This window comes from Sceloporus undulatus, unplaced genomic scaffold (assembly GCF_019175285.1).
Source record: "Sceloporus undulatus isolate JIND9_A2432 ecotype Alabama unplaced genomic scaffold, SceUnd_v1.1 scaffold_13, whole genome shotgun sequence".
Classification (NCBI taxonomy): Eukaryota; Metazoa; Chordata; class Lepidosauria; order Squamata; family Phrynosomatidae; genus Sceloporus; species Sceloporus undulatus.
In genome coordinates, this window is record NW_024802935.1 from 6,298,513 (window position 1) to 6,309,609 (window position 11,097).

The following is an 11,097-nucleotide window of genomic DNA, read 5'->3' on the forward strand; positions in this document are numbered from 1 at the left end:
GGGGGGGGGGGGGGGGAGAAGCGACATTCGAACTCGGAGCCGGCCAGAGGGAGGGCCCCAACCCGCCCTTCACTTCTTTATGTCGTAGTTTCTCTCTCCATGGGTTCCCCATTCATAAAAAAGGGATTGCGGACCATTGTCTCAGCCAAAGGGTGTGTTTTAGGGAGACTGAAGAGAACCGAGAACGGACGGGATTCTATGAGGCTGAGGGAGGTTTGGAAGAGGCCCCCAAAGGCCATCCAGCCCAACCCTCGCCTTGCGCGACCCAAGCGCCCCCGACAGATGGCCCCCAGCCTCTGTTTAACCCAAATGCCCAAACCCTCCGAGGAAGAGGAGCAGCCGCGGGTCCCTTCGCAGAGTCAGTCCCCAGTGGGTTCAGTGCAGCCCCTTCCTCCTCGGTAAGTAAGTGTCCACAGGGCTGCAGCCTATGAGAGGAGGCGAGGGAAGCCAGTGGAGGGGAGACTGGCAGCCTTTTCTTACCCCCTCAGTGACTTCTAAGCAAAGATGGGAAGAATAAGGCGAGCAAAGACCACCTTGCTCTGGGAGACAGCCATGTCTTGGTGCTGAATCAATGCTGCTCTTCTTCAGGAGAAACCGAGGGGCTGCGCCAGCCCTAACCAAAATCCCAAAGCCCTTAGCTTTTAAATACTTAAAAACCTGCTCTTTCCCCAGGAGTTTCGCAGCCTCTGTGATCCCAGCTTTTGCCAAAGGCTTCAGCTGACAGCAGAAATGTGGCACATGATGTAGACGGAAGGGTGAGTTGGAGCTGATCTGCTGTAGTCAGGGGAGGGGGAAAACCCCTCTGTTTTGACATTCTCTCTGCTGCTCAGCTAAGCCCTCCTTAACCCCCCTCTTTGGCAGCCTTCCATCGATTTTAAAAAAGACAACCTGGCTTCAGGGCAAGTGCTTAATAAAGAGATGTAGCTTTGCAGGACTGTGCTTTTTGGTGTGAGGTTTTGCCATGGTTTTACTGGACCACCTCACAAAATTGCAGTGTCTACAATTCCATAGCATTGAAGCATGGCAGTTAAAGTGGTCTCAAATTGAATTATTTCTGCAGTGCAGATACAGCCTAAAGTAAAAAAAAAACACTGCAGAAATAATCTGGTTGGAGACCACTTTCACTGCCCTGGCTCAGGGCTAGGGAATCCTGGGAATTGGGGTTTATTGTGGCCACCAAAGCACTCTCTGACAGAAAAGACTAAATGTTTCACAGAATTACAGTTCCCAGGATCCCCTAGCCCTGAGCCCAGGCAGTTAAAATGGTCTCAAACTGGATTATTTCTGCAAGTGTGTTTTGGACCAAGGTCAACATGCTGAGTTAAGTTTTCCTCAATGCATTTCTCCATCGATTTCTGTGTCCAGAGCAAAAGAAAGACGTGTGCAGTTGTACATAATGCTGTCTGAAAATGTTGTGCACTTCCTCTTCTTCTTTTAACCACAGGAGACTACCTATGTGTGGGGAAAAACATAATTGTGAAATAGGCCCAGATGGTGGCAAACGTGTCCCTTCAGAAAAGTGTTGGTTTGTTCGTTTTTGTCCTCTGATATTTTTATTGGAGTGACAGAAGCAGTAGATGTAGTGTTGTTGTTGTTGTTGTTGTTGTTGGTTTTTTTTGCAGCAAGACTTCTTATTGAAGAGGAAAGCTACAAAGAGGCATGATGGATGAATGAGATAAATGGCAAGTTAGAACTTCACAAGGAAGTATAGGCATGGACAATAGTTAGTGTATTTATTTATTTTGCTTCTCTTGTATGCTGCCTTTCTCCCAGAGTGGGACTCAAAGCAGCTCCCAGAGAGAGAATATGCCTTTTCTGTGGCTGCATCCACACTGGGGAAATAACCTGGTTTGGCATCGCTTTAATTGCCTTGGCTCATGGCTGAGCTCCGCTCTGGGCCCCACAACAAACTCCAACTCCCAGAATTCCATAGCCTTGAGCCAAAGCAATTAAAGCGATGCCAAACCGGGTTATTTCCCCACTATGGATGCAACCTTTGTAAAGCACATGGCACAGCTATGTGAAACTGTTGAGGTCCAGTAGCTGAGTTATTTCCCAATCTCTTAATACCAAAACCTTAGCAATATAGCACTGTAGTGCAATTACAGTCACATGGAATCATATGGCATCAGAGAGAGTAGTTTCTCCCCTTAATCCCTGGGCTGCACTCTTCCAAGGAGTAAGAGCCCTTAAAAGAGTTTAGCATCCTGGGTTGTAAAGAGTAAATGGACATCCAAATTTCCCACTCGAGTACCATAAGATAAAAGGATCTTGATTAGACTAGTCCCCCTATCTTTTCCACTCTATTTTTAGGTGACACTCTCAATATACCATGCTTCTTGGATCATAATGGCCATGTTCAATACATAGCATACTGTTCTGCATTTCATTCTTTTTTACACAGAAAAATAAGACTTAAAAAAAGATGTTTTCCTGCATAATGAATCCCTTGAATATTCAAAAACAATTACTTTGACCATAACTATTCTTGCTACATGGTAGCAAATTGCTTTTGTACATAGCCGATAGGCAAGGAATAAAAGCATTCGATGTGTGAAGGAATAAATAACAAATGTGCCACATCCCTTCACCTTTGGCAGGAATAGTTCTCTTCAGGTTCCCATGAATTTGGATCAGTTCATGGAAACAGAGAGGGGATTTTTTTAAAGCATGCAGGACACATATTTTCCTGGTCCATTCAAGACCCTGATAGCTTATAGCATTCTGTGGGGATAGGAGCATAGCTGGGGATTTGGGAGGAGTGTGGCATTGGGAGAGGGAAAACAATTTATATTTCCCCCTCCAAATGAGAATTTTATCCCCATGAAAAATGTCCCCTCCTTAGCCCACAAATTTCTGGGATTCTAGAAAGAGAGATACTGAAAATCATTCACATGTAGAATCCTTACAATTGTGTCCACATTCCCTTTGTCGCTTTGCCTGCCCCTTTTATTTGCATGGTTCAACTGCATTTCTAAATGTTCAACTGAAGTTTTAAGTTACAGCAATACTAGAAATTTGAAGACTGAGGAAAAAATTAAATTGGAGGTGCAAGGTTCTTATTTGGGAGGCAGTGTCCTCATTTGCCTCTCCTTAGCTACACCTCTGGTTTTCCCCTACGTTTGTGGAAACATCTACTTTGTCTGTAGGTGGCCCTCTTCTGCTGCCCAGCTGAAAGGAATGAGACCACCAAGTATGCTATTAAAAGACAGATAGAACAAAAATCTAATGAACTGCAAGCTTCCTGGTTCAGAAAAGAGCAGATATATTTTTACAAAAACTAATATAATGCAAGTAAATTGATTTCATAAATGACTTTCTTTTACAAGCAGGCTGGATGTAGCCCTTGTTATTGGGACACTTAGGCAGTTTTAAGTCAGCACTCTTTGCTGTATAACTATCAAGACATTTCAAAAGGATGTCAAAACACACAACACATTTCTTTGATGAAATACGTTTCATAGGCTCACTTTACTCAGGTTTTACCAAAATGAAAATGGGAAGTTCAGGCCCAGTAATTACATCTCATAATAGCACAAGGGCTATGGGTTGTACATGCAGAAATCCTATAAACTGCTCACCCAACTGATTCTCATGCTTGTAAGATATTCTAACTAATCTCCCCATATGCAAGTAATAATAAGTAATAGCTGCGAATCTACCAGTTTGAAAGCATATAAAAGTGCAAATAGAAAAATAGGTAGCACTTTGGTGGGAAGATAACAGCGTTTTGTGCAGTCATGCTGGCCACATAATCACAGAGTCATCTTTGACAACGCTGGCTCTTCGGCTTAGTAACAGAGATGAGCACTGCCACCTACAGTCAGACGCATTTTGACAACATCGTCAAAGGGAATATCTTTACCTTTAATAACAAGTAACACAATAATATGCAAGGAAGTAAGAATAACAGACGGGTGAAGAAAATTCTATTCTAGGTATTAAAATAACCAATAAGAAGTATGATAAAGGCTTCCCTTAGCAGCACCATTTCAGTTCATAGTCTTCCATATATACAACATGTTTCATGTGTTCCAATGATTGCCAAGTTGCTAAATCTTTTATCTGCCCCATGCCCATTTTATGTGGCTGCATTTCATGTGGTCCAATAATTCTGTAAATTATTGGTTATGGTCTCTCTGGCTGTATGTGTATGTGTGTGTTTGTGTGTCTATGCATGCACCTTTAAGTTGCCTGTCAACTTACAAGAACCCGATAAATTTCATGGGGTTTCCTTAGGCAAGGAATGTTCAGAGGTGTTTTTTCCAGTCCTTTCCTCTGATATATGGGTCCAAAACACACTGTAGAAATAATCCAGATGGTGACTGCTTTAGCTGTCCTGGCTGAATTCTAGGGAAATCCAGGAACTGTTGTTTTGTGAGACATTTAGCCTTCTCTGTCAGAGAACTACAGTGCCACAATAAACTATAATTCCCAGGATTCCCTAGTACTGAGCCAGGGCAGTTAAAGTGGTCTCAAATGGGATTATTTCTGTAGTGTGTTTTGGACCATAGTCTACAGCACCTGGTATTCATTAGTGGTCTCCCATCCAAGTACTATGCAGGGCTGACCCAGCTAAGATTCAAAGATCAGATGGGATCTGGTGTCTTTAGGGTATTTAGGCCTTTCTGTGTATATAACTAGTGATATTTTTATAAGAAAGACAGAAAATGAAATACAGGTGCAGAGGTAGCGTTTTGACTTTAAGACAAATTCCAATGTCTGTTTTGTAGTAATACCATGCTGGCCATTGTTTGCTCCAGTTCCACTTGTCTCCACTATTTTCATCTTCTTCCCATCTAGTAAGGGAAAAACAACAACATTCTTCTTAGGCTCTATTAGTAGCTGTCTGTAAATTCTGGCTGGATTATTTAAGAAAAATATGCCCATGTTTTTTGTGGTCTTTGTGAATATTATGATAGATTTGAAACTATTTATATATTAAGGGTCAGCTGAAAAGGGTTAGAGAAAATAGGTAATGGATTGAAAAGTAAGGGGAGGGGTGCTAGCTGTCCAGCTTTCTTGAAAAGAAAGGTTGAGAAAATGAGTAGGAGTGAACTGTGTGGCCTTTTGTTTCCAGAAAGATGGGCTTTTGGGTAGTTTGATTATTAATCTCAAAATTAGAATTTGGGATGACTGAAGATATCACTTTAAGATACTTTATTTCCAAGTCATATGGCTCCTGTTTCATTTCACTAATTTATTGGTAATACGTTTTAAATAATGAGAATAATAATATGTAAGACGTCATGAAAACACATAGAGGAAGCTCTACATTCTTAACAATGGGCTTTGATTCTGGATTAGAACCCAGACTGGATATACAACTGATGCTGACCATTGTAACAACTGCTTTCTAATGTGGATGGTGCAATCTTTCCACAATAATCTGTTTATATTAGAACAGAAAGAATGACTTGAAAGAGCATTGTTCAAATATCTAATTAATTTGTGATTGGTGGGGTTGCACTTAGCTGGCATAGAACAGTGGAAGTAATATGAACAAGCACCAACAAATGCTGCAGGTGTTTATAGTGTGTAAGGTGCCACCTTTTCATTGATTCAGAGCTTCCCCACAACCATCACTATGCTGTTTCTTTGGTCATTGTACAATGATTGGGGGGGGGGGGGGACTGAGACAGAAATATAAAACATGTTAAGGCTTTGTCCTAAATGATTTTTATTAGAATTGATCAATGAATGACATTTATTGAAATTAATATAAGACATTGGCTCATAAATAGCCACATTTAGAAAAGCTAGTTTTTAATTTTACAGTGCTCAGGATGTTCCAACCAGCTTGGGGCTTCCATGAGTTGTGATCTGAACACATACATTTTCCAAGATTTGTAAGATAATTGAAAGCAAGTCTTTATTACTAATTATAATGTGCAATGCCCAATCTTTATTGTTAATTTTAATGTGCAAGGCCCAATCCAATTGACTCATAAGTGGTTAGCTTCCCACGGACCATGTTTGAGCAGGGGTTGCAATCATGTAGTGCAAATCTCAGCGGTTCAGCTAGTATAGCAATGATGCTGAATGCTGGGAATTGTAGTCTAACAACATCTGTGGGACCAGGGATGTAGCCAAGGGGGGTTCTTGGGGTCCGGACCCCCCCTTCCATTAGAAAAATGAATGGTGTGTGCTGCTGCGCCACCGCACCCAAGCCCCATTATAATGGTGGCATTTAGTCTGGACAACCCCCCCCCCCCTTTCCTAAAATCCTAGCTATGTCCCTGATGGAACTGCATACACCACACAGAAGAGCCATGCATCCCCTATACTATTTATAACTATGAAGGCAATGAGAGAAGGAGGTCTGTGTTTTATTCCTGTGTGTGTTTCTGCTCTTTGCCATGCAAAGCAACATGTGGTTAGTTTACATGGTACAAAGAGAGAGTGGGATCCCCATTCTTTTCAATAGCCTCTGCTATCCTTCTTGATTGAGTAAGGAGTTGAATCTGGGTCTGTATTAGAGCTTAGAAAGTAACGTTCAAAAATATTTTCTTCAATTACACATTATAATGTTTGAAAAGTAATTCATTGTTACTTGTTACATCCTTCACTATATTGTTTGTTACTTTCTGTTACTTGTTCTGAAAAACAAAATCCTATCAAGATGATTTTAAATGCCCTTAAAATATACCTTTTAATTTTAACAAGTAAAAATAACCAGAAAATGTTAGACATTACATAAAGAAAATAATTACATTCCCACATACTTGATTATTTTTTAAATGTAACTTTCAGAAATTCAAACAAAAGAATGAGTCACAGGAGTTTGTTATATTTAACATATTTCTTCATAGCTCTGATCCAGACTGTGGACTCCAGTATGATGAAAGGCATGTGAGATTAATCATCATCATCATCATCATCATCAGCAGCAGCAGCACACAGCCCAGCACTTAGGTACTAGATTACACTGGTGCTCAGCACATGCCTGTGGGAGCTAATGGACAAGGAAATGGGGCTGTGCTGTATCCTGTGGACATAATCTGCACATATAATGCATCCAGGTTGTATCAGGTCCTTTGAATTTATACAGTATTATGTGTTGTTCAGTTTAGCGTTTTTGTCATATATTGTTTTAATCACCGTGCACTTGATTATCCCAGTTTGACAAAAGCTCCCATAATTGATCTAGTTTGTTCTTGATCCAAACTGGCTTGGAACTGGCTCATATTAAAATTCATTTCTATAGGCTTTGTGTTTCCATTGATAATCATGCTTACAGCAGAAGTGATAGTGATATAAGGACAAAGAAGACAAATGAACTTTGGTTGTTTTCTCAGCCCAATGCCTAATCATCAGGAATTTCTCCCACAAAGTACCCCGAGAGTCATAGTTTGTGACATCTTTTGGACTCCTGCTAAAGAAATTATTCTACATCCTAAATTCACTTTGGAAATAACTGCCCTATGTATCCTTTGGAAGTAAGCTTCATTAAACTCAATATGGCTTGCTTTAGAGCAGGCAGATCTACAATGCACTTTACATATGTACCTATGGGTATGGACTCACTACTGCTGACATGTCATATGCAGTGGCAGTACAGGTTGAGCATCCCTAATCCCAAAATACAAAACCCAAAAAATGCCTTTGAGGTGGCAGTTGTGTTTTTTTGCTTGTTTCTCTTTCAGATCCTCACTCTCTCTCCAGCCACATGACTCTTACACAATACAAGTAGTAAACAAATGAAACACAAGGCTGGGGTGAGATGCAAAGATGGAGAGAGATGTAAGGATCTGTGAAACAGCAGGAGGCATAGATTCATGCTGAACAGTACACTGGGATTCCTGCCATGTTACAGATCCTCAGTGTCTCTCTCCAGCCTTACGTCTCTACATCCTACCATCTTTTGCATCTCTCTCTCTCCAGCCTTTCAAATACAGTATGTGCTATAATTCTTGTGTTGTGTATATCCAAAATACAAAACGCTTCTGGTCCCAAGCATTTTGGATAAGGGGTACTCAAACTGTATTTTAAAAGTGATAGCATACTCTAGCAATATTTACTGCATGAGTAAAGCATTAAGATGCAGTCTTTTGCCCATGCGCAGAGACATGATAAATATAATTGCATTATCCACTGACAGGTCCCTCTCCCCATTAAAAAATAGGATTGTACAAAATAAATTGGTGAAAGAGAAACTGTTCTTCAGTAGTTGTGTAATCCCATCAGATTACAGTGTTTGCTGTCATAAAAGATGATGGGTAATCCATAAAGGATGAATTATGCATCCATAAAAAATTGATTAATTTTGTTCAATTGATAGCAGATTAATAAGATGCTGCACTGACATTTTAAAATCAAATATCTACCAAGAGCAATGGGAAATATTGATGAGCAGAAAACCTTATAACACTGCTATAGTTGTGTCCATTAAAGTCCATGCCAAGTCTGCCCCCACCCAGAACCTTAGGATATAGCTACACATGTAAAAAGAACTGGAGTCAGGCCAAAGGATCATTATCTCTAGTAATAAAATCAGATAGTCTGTAAGTAAAGTATACACAGCCGCCGCCTGTCCAGTTCCTTTATAATTTTTCGAGAAGGCAATTCTACAGTTTACTTGCACAGCTTGTTTCATTGCTAACTAAACTGTACATTCCTTCAATCTGAAATGTTAGCTGTTTCGTAATATAACAATGTTGCAAGATAAAGATTTCCTGGAAGATCCCAGAGTGCATATCCATGGTAGTGCCTTTTTAAACACATAAACACAAACCGTGGGTTGATTACTTATGCCAGCTTTCATTTTATCTCCCGGATTAAATTCTATAGACTTGTTCTGTTTGGTTTCATGTATCTAATTATTCTAATTTGATAGCAGCATTATGGATATGTTGTTGAATTTCATAGGCTGGCACATACATGAACTTGTGTTAATTGTTACACTATCATGTAACTAAGCTTGAGAAGCTGACTTCAGAAACTTCTGAAATAACATTGTTATCAAAATGCTATGATTGTGTTTTCTTTTTTCTTTCTTTTTTCCTGGATGGACAAAAGAGTCGACATGGATTTTTGGTCCTGAGTAATTCTCCTAATCATTTTTGTTGGCAATACAATATGTGTTTTTATTAAAAGAGTCAGCAGGGTGTTCTGGTTTGACCATTGCACTAGGACACTGGGAGACCAGGGTTCAAATCCCTGCTTGGCCATGGTAACAGACTGGGTGACCTTGGGGAAGTCACACTCTCTCAGCCACAGAGGAAGGCAAAGGCAAAAGCCTCTCTGAACAAGTCTTGCCAAGAAAAGCCCATGATAGGAAGGCATACAACAACAACAGGTACAAAGATACATTGGTTCAAAATGTTTTTAGGCTCAAACTGCATCAGAAAAAACTGGCAAATTCAGCTGGAGAATAAAATACATGAACACCAGTCTTTTTTTTGGCTGTCTTACAAGCAGATGTTATCCTTGTGAGTCATATGTGATGTAAGGTATTATGAAATTGGCCTTAGTGTATTACTGAAAGTTTGAGACTGAGACAGAGATTCACTACCCCATGTAATTAACTACAGAAAAGTGCAAGAACTGTGTTTCTGAGAGGATTCACCTTAACAAATTCGATATTGAAGTATCAAGGGCAGAGTCTCTAACCGTTGCCTGAAAAAAGTCAAAGTAAAACTATTCTTATTTGAAGACATCTGCCAAGATGGTAGGCCCTTGTGCAGACCATTCAAAGGAATGGTTCAAAAGTCATTGCACCTAACTAGGGATGGAAAGAATATTCAGCAATATTCAAACCATGGTTGGAAAACATAAAATCATAGAGTTGGAAGAGACCACACGGGCCATCCAGTCTAACTCCTGTCATGCAGGAACTCACAGTCAAAGCACCCCCAGCAGATGGCCATCCAACCTCTGTTTAAAAACCTCTAAAGAGGTGGTTTGTTGAGTGTTTGTAGAGTGTCGGGAAACCCAGACAAGAAAAATCCTTGACTATTGAGAATCTATACAGGGACATAGCCCACAAAAAAGTGCACTCCCTCTCTCTTAGGAAATAGAATTTTCTGACCAAAATGACTCTAATAGCAGTGGCTAATGTGAGCACTTTATTACAAATCATATTACAGCTAACATCCAGAGCAAGTGTAGGTAGCCCCTTTTCAGCTGTAGGGGAAAGAAGGCAGGGCCTCCCATCTGCCCTCCGCAAAGGAACTCTGCTCCTCCCCCCCCAGAAGGCACCTGGCTCCATCTCTCTCTCCTTCTGGTCCCAGAATTCTCCACAGGAAGAAGGACAGATATAACCTGGGCTCCCTTGAAGAACTTCCTGCTTGCATCGGACTCTTCCCCAGAAGGCCTCAGCTGCCAATATTATTATTGTTTTTGTTTTTGTTGTTGTTGTTGACCTTTAATTGTAAAGCCCTCAAACTCCTTTACCACCTCAGTTAGAGAGCCAGCTACACCTCTTTCTTTTCTCTGCGAACCCCATCCTTCCCATGGCTCGCCACATTTCTCCTAACCTGATCCCCATTTGGCCTCTCCCTGTCTCCCTGCTTCTATTTCTCTGTTCCCTCTGGAACTGCTGCTCTGCTGCCCCTAAAGCAGCAGCAATCCACGACCTTTTTCTCTCCAAATCCCTTAATCTCCTCGCTCTCACCAAAACCTGGCTCCCAGCCCATGATACTGCAACCCCCGCTGCCCTTTCTTTTGGTGGTCTCTCCCTCACCCACACAAGCCGCCCTGAGAGTCGAGGAGGAGGGGTTGGTATCTTGCTATCTAACTCCTACCAGTTTCAAGTCCTATCTTTTCTCCACAGCTATCATTTCTCTTCCTTTGAGTTTCATCCTATTAGACTCTTTTCTCCTCTACAGCTCCAGGTCGCAGTTATCTATCGCCCTCCTGACTCTGCCACCCAGTTCCTCTCAGACTTTGAATCATGGCTGACATTCTTCCTTTCAGATTCAGTCCACACTTTGATCCTAGGTGACTTTAATATCCACGTTGACGATTCCAATAACCTTACAATGTCTCACTTTAACTCTTTGCTAGCTTCTTTTGGCCTCCAACCACACTCCAACTCTTCAACTCATTCTCTTGGTCACTGTCTTGACCTAGTTCTTGTTGCAAACTGCGCCATTT

General features: G+C 41.0%; 1 long non-coding RNA gene across 1 annotated transcript; it reads left to right on the forward strand.

Annotated features, from left to right (window-relative positions):
- Positions 1-13: 13 nt before the first annotated feature.
- LOC121917256 lies at positions 14-8,970 on the forward strand. The gene is made up of 2 exons (XR_006100992.1): positions 14-755; positions 6,813-8,970. It is a non-coding gene; the product is annotated as an uncharacterized LOC121917256 (long non-coding RNA).
- Positions 8,971-11,097: the final 2,127 nt, after the last annotated feature.